The sequence below is a fragment of the Pituophis catenifer genome, unplaced genomic scaffold, assembly GCF_029215685.1.
Source record: "Pituophis catenifer annectens isolate HBS135680 unplaced genomic scaffold, rPitCat1.0.hap2 SCAF_6, whole genome shotgun sequence".
NCBI classification, from domain to species: Eukaryota; Metazoa; Chordata; class Lepidosauria; order Squamata; family Colubridae; genus Pituophis; species Pituophis catenifer.
The window spans coordinates 34,029,948-34,047,063 of NW_027256886.1; the positions used below are offsets into that span (position 1 = coordinate 34,029,948).

Below are 17,116 nucleotides of genomic sequence, written 5' to 3' on the forward strand. Positions count from 1 at the left end.
AATTATATAGAAATTTGACTGAATATGACAACAGCAAGTAAAACAATTTCGCGTAAAGCAAGATTAAAACAATAAAGAAGCCAAAGTTTTAGGAAATCAACATCAAATGTTATCCAAATAAAAGACTTAATCTTTTAAAAGTAACAATGATCTTAAATGTGGCAAAATTTAGCAGGCATTTCTCCAAACTGGGGGGTTATTTTTCACAAGGATCAACTGCCAAGCTTAGTCTTTTACCAGCTACAAATTTAAGGCATACTTTGTAATTATAGTCCATTGAGTACACAGGTATGCAATTTTGTATGAGACCGAGTTCGATGTCTACATTAAGTCAGTGGCTTTGTTCGCAGCACACCCTGAGTCATAAAGTTGCCAGCCACATTTTAGCGTAGGGGGTTACTTGCGCAACCTCAACCATGACTGAGTAAACAATAAACATGGTTTAGCTGGTCGTGGGAACACAGCCAAGGCAACCTACCCCAGCCTTTCCGCCCCTCCCACCACCCACCCACCCCAACCCCAAAAACTACGTGATTCCTCCTCGGCGTCATCGCTTCAGTCTTTCCTCGGCTACAGCCCGAAGCGAAGGAACCCAGAGACCGCCTTTCCCTCCGCAGCGCGCTGCGGTGCGGACGCATCTGGCCTGCGACGGATCGAACCTACCAAGCGGAACTCTCACTCTTCGGGTGGGGGGGTGTTTAACAAACCCGGAGAATAATGAGAGAAGAAAACGAAAGTACGTGTTGCAAAGAGTGACTTCTTTCACGAGATTGGCTGAGACGAATTAGAAGGCGGAGAGAGCGGAGGGCGAGAGCGAGAAGGGGCTGGTGGGAAGCTGTTTCCTAGGTAATGTTCGCCACCGGCGCCACCATTGCTTCCCTCCTCCCGCGGGTGCCTGCATTAGACGAGTAACGGGCTTCGTTTCCTTAGCCAGGCAGGCTCTGTCGCAGCTTGGACGCTACCTGAAGCCCAGCAGGTAAATACGTATTACCGGCGACGGGACTGAGGAGGAAAAGCCGCCGCCACCGCGGATTGAAGGAAGAGGAAGAGAGTTCGACTGCCGCCTCCACCCGCATTGGAATAGGTAAGTGTCTGAAACTAGAGGCGGTTGGCCGGAAAGTGAAATCACCCGATCTGTTTGGTGAGGAGGGCAGTCCGCCGTCGTGCCCAGTGCTGTCCAGCTGGGCTCGTTAGTGAGGAGGGAGCACCACGGGGAAGGCAACTCGGGACGGAACACGTTCGCGTTTGAAAAAGTCTGCCTGCTGGGCTGCCCTTGGGAATCTTTCCGGACCGCTGGCGTATATTTACCATACTTGGCTGTAGGTCCCGCAAGCGGTCTCAGAGAGACGAGATGCAACAAATATAAAAATAAAATATAATAAATAAGGAAACCCGTTCCCCCCCACCCGCCACAAGGGTGTATTTTATTGAGGTTTTTATTGTTTCGTAGGTGCATTGAGCTCAAAAAGATTGTGGCGCCATCGGAGGTGTGTACTTGGGTGTATGTATTCCTGCACTCCTCCTTTTTCTCCTCCCCAAATAATATTTAACTCCCTGGTAAAGCATGGCGTTTTTTATTTATTTATTTTTACATTTCTTCATTACAAGAGCATAGTAGAACGGTAGTAAGACAAAGATGTGTGTCTGACGTCTATATTAAAAAAAAATTGCAAGAGTAGTAAGCACAGAGGCAGACGGCTGCTGCCCTCTTTTTTCAAGCGATCATGTGAAGTTTAGTCACTTCGCAATCAGTTGGGATGAACAAGGAGGTTAGAAACAGCTGTGGCATGCTTAAAACTACGAAAATGTTAAAAAAAACCCTTGGGCTTTGTGAAAAAAGATGTTATCAGTTTTTGAGCATGCTATGTTCTGTAGAATGCTAATCTTCTTCTATTGTACCATAGCTCTGGAAGGTGAGAATCAACTGCTTCCATTTTAATGATTACAGTGATTTAATGATTAATAACATTGTTTTATTCGGATAATGGATATTATGTGAGAGGATATTTCACATCAGAGTGCTATTGTGTGTGATTTTAAAATAGCTTTCATGTTGTGATGTTTAGCACTCTTCTTACAAAAAGCTATTCTCCAGCTGTTTCCAGTTTTTCTTTTTCCAGGAAGAGGCAACAATAGTTCTGTAATAAAAATACACAAAAATAAAGCCTAAAAATCTGGGTGTTGTGTAAAAATTGGCAAATTCTCATTAATCTTTTCGGAAATTAGATGAGGCTATTTAACAGTGTTATTTAATTAAGATAAAGATTACTGCTGTGTCAATTGTACAACTGACCCAAGCCCGGCCCTTCCTGTTGACAGTTGGTATCTTTCTGGGTAATCCTTTGAGATTCTTAAATGAGGAAGGGGAAGTTGCTTGGGTCAATTATGTTCTCTCTCTCCAAATCTTAAGAGCTCATTGTACTTCTCATTATAGTATCAGACTAAATTAGACATTTTTCTCAGGTTGCATATGTTCACTGAATTTGAGATTTCATTGAAATACAACTCTGGCAGTTATGTATATCGTTTCATTAAAATAGTTTTTTGATGATTGTTGGCAACTTTCTTATAGTATATTTATGCATTTGTGTAATTTTTGGGTGGTATTTTAATTATTACACAGTAAGTGATTTATTTAAATCCAGATATGAATTCATTGAGGGTAATTTTTCAAAGAGAAGTTTGTTGGCAATGATAGAGTCCAAATTGAAAGTTCTTTTCTTTCTCCTTCTGCCAGCCAATTTATTTTCCTTTCTTTTCCTGCAAAGATGGCTATCTGATGAATAATACTATAGATCACTGTTGTAGGCAGTCTAGGCTGATTATTTACAGGGGCATTTTTTCATTTTGGTTGTGGGTTTCAGGTTGCTTACTCTGGTTTAAGAAAAACCACTCAGTAAACATGATTACATTGCAAGTATTTAAGTGCCAGGAAGAATATTAACTTTACCTTGAATCTACTAGACAAAATGCATTTTGTGGCTTGATGAGCTCTTCATGGGCATAATTAGAGACAAATTGATATACAGTAGTTTTAATAATACTAGCTATGGTGCCTGGAAGATAGGAGCTAATTGTCATAAAGAATAATGGTAGCTTTTTAGATATACATTCCAGTCTTGCTTGAAAATTCAGGGATGTTGGTGTAAATCTAGAAAACCTCACTTTTATTAACTTGATTTTGTAAGCCTGTTCAAGCATTATGTGAATTGAGAATTTTCACATTTGACTATTTAGATCAGGGGTGTCAAACTGGTGGCCTGCGGGCCGGATGTGTCACGCGCAGGCCATGCCCACCCCAGCTTCGTGAATGGGAAAAACATTGCAAAACATGATGCCACAAGTTTGACACCCGTGATTTAGATAGTCTTCCCTGACTATGCTGAATCTGTTTTTGTGGCAAGTTGATGTAATTTGTGAAAGCCAGCAACCTCTCTTGGTAATTAATTTCATTGTCAAACTGCTCTATTAAGAGAAAAATGAAATTATTTCTGTGATTTAGAATTGTGCTTCTGTTGGTGCAGCTTAGAATTACATTTCCCTTTTTTGTAGACATATCACACAGTGCTTTATAGTGAATAGGCAATCAAATGCTATGCCAAGACTTTTTCCCCCATCTAGTAATTATGCATTTGGTTTGTTTTTAGAAGGAATAAAGGTATAGTTAAGTTTTAGTCAGCATATTAGTTTCAGCTTATTTCTCTAACTGCTCAAAATCATTTTGAATTTTATTGCATCTAGAATATTTGTGTCATCAGCAAATTTGATATACCTATTGTGTTATTCAAGTAAAAAAAAAACTTTAAAATGGGGAACTGATTCTTGTAGTATTCCACTTGATATCCCTGCTCAATTGATGATGTACCACTAGTGAGCACTTTGAGTATGAATTTTCACACCATGCAGCCCTCAAACTTGCTAATCAAGTACCATCTGCTGTAATGTACTTTGATACGGTCAAAATGTATTTATTTGAAGCATTTATATGACTGCCCAATTAAGACATCCTGATTCTAAGTGGTATAGAAGCAAGAAAATGGGGGAAAAAAACAAGCAATGCAAAAGTTTTAAGTTACCCTTAAAATGTCCCAAACGAGTGGCCCCCCAACCTTTGGGCACCAGGGACTGGTTACGTGGAGAGAGGTTTTTTCATAGACCAGAGGAGGCATAGTTTAACATTCTGCCTGCATCCCGCAGATTGGGCCTCACTTGTTTACATGGTCCGGTTTCTGGCATGCCAGAGAACGGTGCCTGAAGGTTGGGAACCCCTGTCCTAAACAATAAAATAGTGGCTGGAACTGAAATATATCGTAAATCTTCAAATTGAGAACTCTGCTTATCCTGGCCCAAAGGTCTATGGAAAGAGCTAGTTTAAACTGTCTTGATAAATGCATGCTGACTTCTGATTATTGTATTGTTTTAAAAGGTTTATGCATTGTTCTCTATGATCCAATATGGAGTCTTCCTAAATATAAGTGTCATACTGAACTGTCATTTGCTGGATCTTCAAATTTCCATTTGTTCAAAATAGGAGCAACTAGTACTTCACCAGTACTTCAGAATTTCTGAAAGATAATATACAAGGATTCTGTAATACTATTAATTTTTTTTCAATACCCTACAGCGCAATTCTCCTGGTCTTAAGCATTTAAATTTAAAATATTTTTTCTACCAATCTGGAACTTCATTCCAGTCCTTCCCTACTTCCTGGTAGAAGATTCACTTTTTTTGTTAAGCTACATTGAACCAAACCAGAAGTTTATAGCAGTGCCTTTTCTTTATTACCTATTAGGTAATTTATTATATAATCTTTGTTACTTATTCTTTATAATCTGTTCAGTCTTCTAAATAGTCCCAAAGTGTGGTTGAAAAGAAATTGAAAAGATTATAGTAATCATGGTAAAACAAAGTAATAAGTAATATACAGTACTAAAATGTTAAAATGATAAATTCCTTAGGCAGCTATAGTAGGGTTACTGAGTCCCAAAAAAAGAAACCACACTGTTAAGTCCTATAGGGACTTTCCAGAAAATGCTAGAACCACTGGGTCTACAAAGCAGTGGAAAACATGCAGAATTCTAAATGAAGGCACACACATTCACCTACCTTCTCTCTCAATTGTACTATCATGCTAAGATATTTCCTGGATTTTTCAGACTTGTAATCCAATAGATTTGTAGCCCTGCTCCATTTTCACATGCATGTTTTGTTCTTCCAACCTACAAATTGTCAGTAGCAACAAAAATATGAGAAATCTGAGCATGGTATAAATTACTTAGTGTGAATATCATAAGAAAACTATGCTCAGATAACATTGTTTGTCTCCATATGTACGAGGGAGATGGGCAGAGGTGGGTTTCAGCAGGTTCTGACCAGTTCTGGAGAATCGGTAGCGGAAATTTTGAATAGTTCAGAGAACCGATAGTAAAAACTCTGACTGGCACCGCCCCCATCTATTCTCTGCCTCCCAAGTCCCAGCTTAAAGGAAGGAAATGGGGATTTTGCAGTACCTTCCCCTGGAGTGGGGAGGGAATGGAGATTTTACAGTATCCTTTCCCTGCCACACCCACCAAGCCATGCCACGCTCACCAAGCCATGCCACACCCATGGAACCGGTAGTAAAAATTTTTGAAACTCATCACGAGATGAGCTGTTAAGTTTGATAAGTAAGTTTGATAAGTATGTAAGTAAATTATTTATTTATTTATTTATTTATTTGATTTGTATACCGCCCTACTCCCGAAGGACTCAGGGCGGTGAACAGCCAACAATAAAATACATAAATACACAAAATTTAAAAACCCGATAAAATCAAATTAAACTTTTTGGCCCAGACAAATTAAAATACCCCAATTAAATAAATAAATAAATAAATACATACATACATACATACATACATACATACATACATACATACATACATACTTAATTATAGTACAAAACTATTCTGGAGGAGTGTAAAAGAACTTATTTGATTTTACATTCTGCGCTTCTTCTTTTTTCTTCCTGAACATCAAGTTATATTTTGCTTTAAGTAATTTTTGATTTGATATATGCAAATAATACATATTTTATATTAAATTTAGTCAATTGCTAAGCAAGTAAACCAAATAATTCATATATATTATTTAGCTATTTACTATTCATGAGGTTTATTTTAAGCTATAAATAAATAGTTGCCTTTATTTATTTAGCTTAAATGCAGCTCCATTTCTCAAGATGCAGAGTGGCTTACAATTAACAACTTCAAACTAAAAGCACTGAGCCGCCCAGAATTGTTTGCTAAGATGGATAGCTATAGAAATCAAATAAATAAATAAATAAAACAGAGAAAATCAGTAGCATAATCATAACAGCCATATGGCCATAATGTGTCACTTACCTGTAAAGCAAAATATTCAGGCATTGCAAGTATATCTTTGAAAAGCTATGTTTTCATGGATCTTTGAAAACATAATAGGGAAAGGGTGGTCTGAGTCTCTGAGTTAAAAGGCAGAGTGGCGTCACTAAGAAAGTTCAAGCACAAGGTTCGTGTAGGCATCTCTCTAGGTTTGAGATTTTCCACAAATCCTTTCTGCTACAACTCACTGTATAGGCAGGATCATTTCTGAGAAGATTGAAGATATCCAAATCTGAGCCACAGAGGTTTTAAAGATAATAACTGAATTGGCTTCTGAACCCAGAAGCCAATTGTCAACCAGTGCAATTTCCACAGCAGTGGTTTTCCCATAATTACTCAAGCTGCTGTCAACTAAAGCTTCTAAATAGCCTTGAAGAGCAGCTCCATGTAGCATAAATTATAATCATCCAATGCAAGGTGATGAAGTCACGCGCAGGCCATGCCCACCCCAGCTTCGTGAATGGGAAAAACATTGCAAAACATGATGCCACAAGTTTGATACTGTAGATCAATTGATTTATCCATCTGTTAAGTACTTTATGATTGGATGGTTCTTGAAATGGGATAAAATAATAAATGAGGAGAGAATCTCCTTCTTTATTCATACAGTGCTATGTCATTGTACAAAGGTTTGGGGGAAATGCTGCACATATGGAAGAGAAACAACATGTATCTTATATAATAATCCTATTCAAATAAAATATTAAGGTGTAGTTTGTTTTATCCAATCTGAAACTGTTTTGTCATAAGCAAAGAAATTATACCTTCTTTGGCAGTTTCTGATCCCCCCCCCCCCCAGTTGTTAAGTGCTCTTGCATAATTCCTCTGTAGATCAGTAAGAGTCTTAGGTAGGCACAAAAACAAACAATACATAAGCCAGAAAATTTGGGGGGGGGGGGGGTGCACACACATAATGATGCCTTGTTCATGCTAAACTGCAACCAGTAAGTTACAACAAATCCATATGCCATAGTCTCCTGCCCTAAAAACATGTTTTAGTCATTGACTTCCATTAATATAGTGCCCTCAAACCAAACCAAATATACTATGACAAGTACAAGCTTGTGAATTTAGATACTTTCTTTTTTATATAGTCACTACACGTTATATATGAAAGAATTCAAATGTAGAGAACTGCAATCCTCTCAATTCTGTCTTTCCATTTTTAATGTGACTCAAAAAAGCCAGTGGTCTCCCCATAATTAGTAACTGTCTAACATCTTTATAAGTGTGTAATAGCTCCAGTACAACTATACTAGTTGCTCAGTGATTTATAATGGCCCTACAAATAAATAGTGGAGTTATTTAGATGTTGATGCTAGGAAACAAACAAACAAAAGTCATGTGTTATATTAAGCTCAGATTCTGATCCTAGTCCGTAGCTCTTACCAAATTTAGATACTTTCATGTACAGATCTGATTGATACTGGAAGTTCTAATTCTGAATTTCTAGGTCTTTTGTCTTTAGTTATAAAGCATTGAACAGACGGATAGAGGGAGAAAAAGAGACAAATGGAAAAACATTCCTTAAACATACAATACAAATCTTTGAAAACACAGTTCTGTTATATAGAAAAATAGAGACCTAAACCTATATATTAATTCCTGTAGAAATAAGAGAAAGAAGAGCAGTGAAAGTTGGAGGGAGAACATAAAATCAGGTAACAGTTATCGCTATCTTACTAACTAACTGCCTTATTTTATGTTTATTTGTAATATAAGTTCATAGGGATTCAATCAGGCTTCATGTCCTTAGATTTGTTTGTTCAACAAAGTGCCAAATTAACAATAAGCTTTTCTGCCTTATTGTGCTGCCATTGTGTATGGGGGAGGCATTCACACATATGTATATTGTATATTAAAGAATAGGCATTTTTTGTTCTTTATTTTAAATTTAGAATGGGAATTACTATAAATGTCTCTGTGTTAAAAAGGACAAATAATTACGTTAATGTTATAGTACATTGATGATTACATTAATATTAACAATATTTAATTTTCCTGTATTTTTAAAGCTTTTATATGTTTCCGTCTCCTATTTCAGTGCAGGCTCCAACATGTTGTACTTACTATAGCCTTCAGCACCCATACAAAAAAAAATATATCCCTGGTTTATGGTTAAGATGCCCAATTTATAGTATTTCAGCCAGAAGTAATCTGCATTATACCGGATAATGCACTTAAGTTCAATTTAAACCTTAAGGAGAATGGCTTGCCTCAAGTCTTTATGACTAAGCATGTTTGCTTTAACCAGGCTTTATGCCAATACTATGTAATTGGAAACTGTTTTTAGTAAAATCTTAAAAGTGTTTTTTCCCCCTCTTTTTTAAGAAAATGGATGAGGAAGGATATAAGTACAGTGTGCTTTGTTGGCTGGTAAAATCATTATTGTCTGAACCAGACTACTATAGAAATGATGACACTGTAAACATTTGTAAATTTGGAATCACTGCTTCACCATTGGGATTTTTAGAAGTTATATTTGCATTTATTATTTTTTACATTGTTCTTTTTTGAGACAATGTATTGACTGCTTATTAAAAAAACATTCAAAATACTTTAGTTTCATAATTTGTAAAATAACTAGTTTCTTAAATCCTTAATTAATTAAAAAGCAAGAGAGTATTCAGTTTTTTTTATATATTAAATAACTTATCCTTTTCCAGCTCACAGAATGCAATGGTTTCATCAAGTGAAGAAGAAAATTGGGCTTTGGCCCACTGATTGCTTGACCAAGGGCCATACATACTTTTACTCCCATGTATATTCATCACCACTTTTGTATAAATTCTCTATGTTTGCACGTCTCAATATTTACCTTATACATATAGTCCTCAGTTAGCAATTCTTCAAAATTACAGTGGCTGTATGACCCATAAAGCACTTCCTGCTATTGTAATATGACCCCTCCTCATTATGTGATTGCATTTTGAGCACTTGGCAACCAGCTCATATCTACAACTGGTTGCATCATCCCACTGTCATGTGATCACAATTTCCAACATTGTTATCCATTTTCTGGAAACTGAGAAAAAATGGCCATTGAGTGTGCTGGATTGACTTAACCATGTAGTTTGCTTAACAATTACAGTGACTCACTTTATTATGGTTTTAAAATCAAATCAGGTCATATTGACCCATTTGATATTGCCCCAACTTTCGATCAAAATTCAAGACCTAGTTGTCATTAAATGAGAGCTACCAGTACATATTTTTTTCTCAGCAATCACTATGGATTAGTAGTTTCTTGTGATCTAAATAATTTGTTTGTTTTGGGAACCCAGTTGCTTTTTTTTTACAATTAATGATAATAAAAGATCATTAACCTACAATTATTTCTTTTTACCAACCAGTTGATTAGACCAGACAACTAGATGGAGTTTCTAAGCAGCTAAGTGTAATACAATAACATTTATAAAAATAATACCTATTTGCGCAGAAATGGGAAAAATGGTATTAAATGTCAGCTAATCATTTCAGTATAGGTAGATGTTAGGGTTATGTGCAGTACTTTATATTCAACTTCCCAAATATAGGACTACTCTACATCTCCTTAAAGTAGCTGTGCCTTTAAGGAGTTTTAGACAGTTATTAACATTTACACTCTGAATCATCTTTGGAGATTAAATCTGAAGTGTTGCACAACAATAATACCATATTTTTGATAAGAGTTAACATATTTTCAGTTAATGATGGTTATCTGACTAAACATCAGTGCTATCCTGTTTTTATATTGCTATCCCTATTCTTGAAGCTGTTCAAATAATAAAAATTATAAAATTGCATCAGTAAAAACAAATTGAAGCAATGTAAAAGATATTATTTTAAAATATTACCTAAATAATTCATTCAGGATTCATACAGAGAGAAAAAAATGGCTGAAACATTCCAGAATGCAGAGGCCACCGCAGAGATGTCCCACCTGTCAGTAGCTGCAAGATGATTGGCAGAATGAATACAGTAGGACTTCCCTTGGTGCTTTCAGTGACTGACCAGGTCTCTATTAGCAAAGATTGCTTTTTGGACATTTTGAAGGCCTTTTTTTAAAAAAAAACCTAAGATGAAAGTAATTCATCTTCATCATCATTACCACCATCACAGCAAGAATAATAATGTGAACAGTTAAAACAGTAAAAAAATATCAAGAGAAACAATAAGAAAGCAGAAAAGTATCCAGGAAAGAGGTTGGGCCGCTAGGAATTCAAGGGATACACTAGAAGAGGCTTGCACACAATTTGTAGAGGGAAGGGGCCTCGTTGATTAATTTATAGTTGTGGGCCACAAGAGAACAGCTGATCAGCTATTCAGTGGTTGTGTGGCAGCAACAATGGAACTGCTGGTAGGAATGAGCCTAGAGGCATTGGAGGCATTCAGCAGCTTATCTTTTGGGATGTCAACATCAGAAGATTCCCTGTGGTAATATTTGGTGGTAGTGGATTTATCAAGTTCTCAATGTGGGTAGACTGCATATTGTGCAGGCGTGTTTGAGAAGTATATTGAAACTGTTTCTCCTCCCTTCTTCATTTCTGCCCTTTCGGACACTCTACATTCTGCCACCGCCTACCTCTGCTACTCCAAGCTGGCCTTTGCTGTCTTCTTCGCATTGCTGAGGCACACCCAGTCAAATCAGCTGGTGGCTTTTTGTGAGGACCAAGCAGCTGCCTCAGCCAGGCATGCCTCATCAGCAGTGGAAGCAAGGAGACACTTGGGGTCAGTAGGGATAGGAGTGGCAGGGTACAGATGGCCCAAAGGGCAGATATAGAATATAGACAAGTGTTGGCAGGTCAGGAAAAATGTGAGGTCCTTGCCTAATGATGGTAACTGATACTATGAGGAATCCTGTTGCTAAGTGATGAAGTCATGTGATGTTTTGTCTAATAATTGCTTCACTTGACAATAGAAATTCAGTCCTAATTAAAGCTATTAAACTAGGACTACTTGTAGATATATTTGGCTTATTTCCTAAATTGTTCCCAAATAAGTGAATTTCCTTGTTATATACCCTGTTTCCCTGAAAATAAGACATCCTCTGATAATAAGCCCAATCGGGCTTTTGAGCGCATGCGCTATAATAAGCCTCTCCCCCTCTGAAAATAAGCCCTCCCCGAAAATATCTAAACACAGAGCTGGAAATCAGGTAAGACGGTAAGAGGAGCCCCATCTTGTTCCATGTGTCTAAAAACAATAAGACTTCCCCGAAAATAAGGCCAAGCGCTTATTTCGGGGTTCAAAAAAATATAAAACGGCCTTATTTTCGGGGAAACATGGTATTACCCAGCATATTATAAAGCTTACAACTTTCCTTCAGTTTTTTGATTCCCTAGTAATCCTTTCCATATTTTCTTTTCAAAAAGAGGCAATGTTAAGGAGCAATGTATTCCAGTTAAAAGGTTTACTGTACTAATCAAGTCTTGATTATCCGAATTAATAGAAAAAGGGCAGCTAACAAAATGTGTGTTGCTCTAAGAAAACATTTTACAATAATCATTAGAGCTGGATTGTGTTGTGATCAACTCAAGTTATTCAGTTACAAGGTGCATCTTTGCTCAAGCTGTTGATGTAGCTTTCCTTTCCTTCCTTTGGTGCTTATCCACATTTGTTCCAATTGTGTTTTGCTGCCCCTCATCAAATGAAGCAGTCTGTCCCCACTTGAGCAAAAATTGCAAGCATTCTAGAAAATTCTATGTTAATGCCAGACCACAAGGCTCTAGCATCTTGTTTTTTCCTTTATATATTTCAATAAACATGTCTTAAAACAATAGATTTCAGAAGCAGGTTGTAAGAAATGTGAATTTTTCAATCGTCTATGGACATGTAGAGAAATCCCACAATCTCTAGGTTCTGTCAGAGGGCATGTGCAATTTGAATATACTGTCACTTCATGATAAAACAAAACGTTGCAATATTTCTATAATTTCTTTGTTTTTGCTAAGGATTTTCCTCATAGACATTAGAGCATGTTTTGTACTTATAACTCAACTTTTCCCAGTTAAATATTTCACACATATTATGAGGGTGTTGTGAAATAGAGTCATATCTAGAAAGCAGTACACAGTTTCCGTGACTGCTCTGGAGACTGATGCAGCAAGAGAATCTGTTCTACAATTTCTTACTCTGTGCACTCAAGCACAATGGTTGCTGTAAACTTTTCTGAAATGAGTAGTTTTTGCTTTAGCAAAGCAATTTAGATTATTGGAGGTGAACTGCTTTGTTTCACTGAAGTGGAACAGACAACCTGAAGTAATGAATTGATTTAGGAGAAGTTTCTGTTGCAGAAAGCTTACTATAGCTTGGACTTCTCCCCTAATATCTCCAGTGTATGCTGAGATGTTTTAGCATCAATGGCTTTTATGTGGGTAATCCCACGGCACTTTGTGAGGCCACTCACCCTGGAGTCCCCTTGAATGTGCCCTAAAATTCTTTCAGACTGGCTTCTTTGTTGACCACTGCAAGGTTGTCTACAGCAGATGATGAAGGTAGCCAGTGTGGAAGTATTTCAGCATCCACTAAGAGATTTCTAGAGTGGTGTATGATAAGGAGTCATTATTGGGGGCACAAAAAATATCATACCACAAGTAAACAAGATACTTTGCCCTACCTCTCCTGCGCGAGCTGCACTGGCTCCCGGTGGTCTTCCAGGTGCACTTCAAGGTTTTGGTTACCACCTTTAGAGCGCTCCATGGCTTAGGGCCTGGTTATTTATGGGACCGCCTGCTGCCGCAAACGGCCTCCCACCGGCCGGTACGCTCTCACAGAGAGGGACTCCTCCGGGTGCCGTCGGCCAAACAATGTCGGCCAGCGGCCCCCAGGGGGAGAGCCTTCTCTGTGGGGGCACCTACTATCTGGAACGAGCTCCCCCTGGAGATACAGAGGATCCCGGATCTACACACCTTCCACCGCGCTCTCAAGACCTTTTTATTTCACCAGGCTGGTCTGGCCTAATCTCTCCCATTCCCTTTTTAATGTAAATTTTAATGTAAATTTTAATTTGTTCTTTACCTGAATTTGTCTTGGGCTAAATTGATTTAATTCGATTTTACTTCTGCTCTTAAACATAAATTTATGTGTTTTATCTTGTGCCTGTTCACCGCCCTGAGTCCTTCGGGAGTAGGGCGGTATATAAATCAAATAAAATGAAAAAAATAAAATGAAAATGAACAAGTTTATATTACTTTTCCACATATGCCTTGAATGATTGTGAGGTTTTCTCGGCTGTGGTTTCCTCTCCCAATAGAATTGGAATGACCTATTCATAAAATATTGTGAGAATAGTGATTGTTTTAATAAGAATATTCAAGTTGAAGGTCGGTTAGATACATGATACTACATTGTTTGGGGGGGGCATTTCTATTTAAATTATAAACAATGTTGAATGTTTGGAAAGCTATAGATGAAAATACAGTAAATATTAAACACTGAAAAATATTCAAATGCAATATGTAAAAAAATAGGTTGAACAGCATAATAACGGGATCCAATCTTTCTTTTGCTTTCAGGTATCTTGAAGTAAGTCTGTTCTGCATCTGTAGAATAAGATTTTCTTCTGCCTTAATTATGAATATGTGTATAAAATAATTCAAGAGCACACTCAAGATATATCTATATATGTCTTTCTATGCCTACACACACACACGCACACACACACATATATACATAACCAGAAATCTGAAGAAGAAGCAGAAATGGCTATTTCTGTTCACCATATGAGCTCTTTGCAAATTATCTGGCTATTTATATGAATTGCTGCATGTGTTGGACCAACAAATTAATATATTTGTATGACCATTTGATTCTCAACATAAAAAAGAAGTTAAAGCTATTCCAAATCTGTTAGTATCTTACTTAAATGCATGTTTTAACTCGTGCAGGAAAGGAATGGGGAACTAAAGAAATTAGGTTACCCACAGACTATTTCAAAATGTTAACAGAAGCAAAGCATCAGGAAATTAAGGCTGCATGAAAGTTCTTGCAAAGAATTGAAACTTTTTACATTCTGAAAACATGATTAAGATTAATATTTTTTGCTGAATTTTGCTGTGGGTTAAGATCTTCAATTAGTGCTAAACTCATTTAAATAGGGCTTCTAATCTAGCTAGCCAGAAATTGTTAGATTGTTAGATTAACAATATTAGATTTTTATCCTGCCTGCAACACTTATGGCATATACTGTAGTATGGAGCCACAAGTCCCCAAACTTCAGCATATTGTAATGCTCTCCCTTCAGCTGCTCAAGATAAGTAATAAAGATAGATCTTACATCCTGAATATCTATGACTCTGTGTAAGTTGCATGTGTCATATATGTTCTTCAGTACTAGTACTTGTTCTGTAGAATTCTTTCAGAGCACTCTCTGATCTCTGATTTACCAGGCTGCTAGTTCACACATATCAGTCTTAGGTTTTTATATTACTTCTGTATGTGTATCATCTGTCATACTTATTATTTCCACCTGTGGTGATCAGAACTGATCACCAGTAAGAGCAGATAAATCAAAAATTCTATCCATGTATTTGTATTTTTGCTCATTATTTTGTAATTTAGCCTTTTGGTTTTTATTGCTTTATTTTTACATATATTAACATACATACCATTTTAAATATTTTTTTGATATAATACAAAATATCAGAAACATTTCCTGTGCTGATGTTTGACTGTGTTATATAATTCAACATGGGCTATTTTCAAAACAGATACATCTCTGAATGTACCCAGCTTTTTCAATGAAGGAAGCACATTAGAAGCTCTGTCATTGTTGAAAGCATTAAGGAATCTGGTAAGAAAATATCTCTGAAAGGATGAGCCAAGGGGTTGTACAGTGTCTAATTACGTCATAAAATGCTTTATGGTAATTTTTATGTCATAAAATATTTTATAAAATCTGCCAGATTTCAGCGTCACACATTCTGAATTTTATACGCATTCTGTAGGTTAACACATATGAAGAACCTAATCAAAAATTGTTGCTCTATGATGCAACAATTTTGCCCTTTTAAAGGTTATGGGTGGTAGAGTTTTAGAATATCTAAATTATATTTTTATGTCCTTATGAAATGTATCTCTTAAGATATTTTAATTACATAGTTTAAAATTCTTGCAGTTTTCATTTCAGATTCTCATTTTAATTAGGCATTGAGTTCTTCATAAGCTGTATTAAACATTAGCAAAGCATGTGGAAAGTAGTGATACAGCTTTTGTTTAGTTTAGCTGTCTATTTACCATTTGCCTATTGGATTTATTTTCATGGCATTGTTTTGTAAGGGAGGATAGAGATTACATTGCTTATTTTTGGGCAGAGTTGTTGTCTATGACGTTAATCTACTGGATTACAGCAAAAACTATTTGTAAAAGTTTCACTACACTAATCTGAAGGGAATTATATCAGCTTTTTGGCCCCATGAACGGTATCGGAAATACATTGTTAGATTATAGCAAAGTTTGCATGTTATCCTGCAGAGCAATTGTCATCATAACATCATAGTTGATTAAGGCCTTACCTACACTGCTGTTTTGCCTTTGAGAAGGTATCGGGTAATAAAACAAAACACATTTATAAATGCAGAGGTGATTCTTCCTTTGAACTTGGAATAAGTTCAATTAGCTTATACAGAGAAAAATATTTCAATACTAAACCAAGCATAATTTTGCACATACAAGCATGCAAGTACATACAGTAGTAATAGAGAAAACAATAACAACAAAAATTTCCAAATTAACATAAAGAATAAAATATTTTCAAGGCGGGCATTATTGACCGTTCTCACTCATAGCCCCTGTGTTGAACCCATGATTCAGAAGAGTTAAAACATTACTTATTTTAATAGTTGCAATTGAAAGTAGAATGTAAGTGTTCCATACTGTTTTCTGCAGCCTTTAGTTAATCAGTAAACTTCTGTTGTTAGGTTGTTTTCATGAGGATTCTTGATCTGTACAGTAATCTAGATATAAGTGAAACTGAGTAATTATTATTGGCAAATAGCTTCAAGTAATACAAAATAGGCTTTGTAATATGTTATTCCTAATATTAGGCTTGTTGATAATGTAGTAAACCCAGAGCAGTACAGAATTACAGCAGAACAAGCAATGCATGTACAAATTCTTAAAAATTTCGTCACTGCCCCTAAAAGAGTAGAGACATAGCTTTTCTTCCTGTATAAGTTTGTTCTATAATTGCCAGCCAGTAAAAAGTGCTAACCTGTTATTTTGTACATATATGATTTATATTGTTGTAGTAAGACATTAGTTGGACTAGTCGCAATCGCCTTTAATCCAAAGCAAGAACATTAAGGCAAATTACAATTCCTTCCTAAAATTGTGAAGGCTTTGCCAAGATAAAATAGTTTTATTAATACGTTCTAAGAGAAGGATCAATGCCTACATCTATTGGTATAGTCTATGTTCTACTTCCGATCTTGCAGGCAACAGTAGGTGGATGAAAGAATTAAAGAAGTATCACTGGAGAAGCACAGCATTTGAATCTTGCAGTTGTTCACATTGTTTAATGTTACAGACACGGTTTCTAGATTAGTGATAGACATCCATTTATTTTCAGATGTATAGCCTGCCAGATCCATAACTCAGGGGTTTTGATAAAACAAAGTACAGGTAGTCCTTGATTTATAACAGTTCATTTAGCAACCATTCAAAGTTACAATGGCACTGAGAAAAGTGACTTTTGACTATTTTCCACATTTACGACTGTTGCAGGATCCCCATGGC

At 36.5% G+C, this 17,116-nt stretch overlaps 1 protein-coding gene across 1 annotated transcript in view; it reads left to right on the forward strand.

Annotated features, from left to right (window-relative positions):
• The first annotated feature begins 582 nt into the window (after positions 1–582).
• PIK3CB (phosphatidylinositol-4,5-bisphosphate 3-kinase catalytic subunit beta) overlaps positions 583–17,116 on the forward strand; it is a 74,600-nt gene continuing 58,066 nt past the window's right edge. The window contains exon 1 of the mRNA XM_070946110.1: positions 583–1,084. The gene's annotated coding sequence lies outside the window, so the exon portion shown is untranslated. The remainder of the gene's footprint in view (positions 1,085–17,116) is intronic.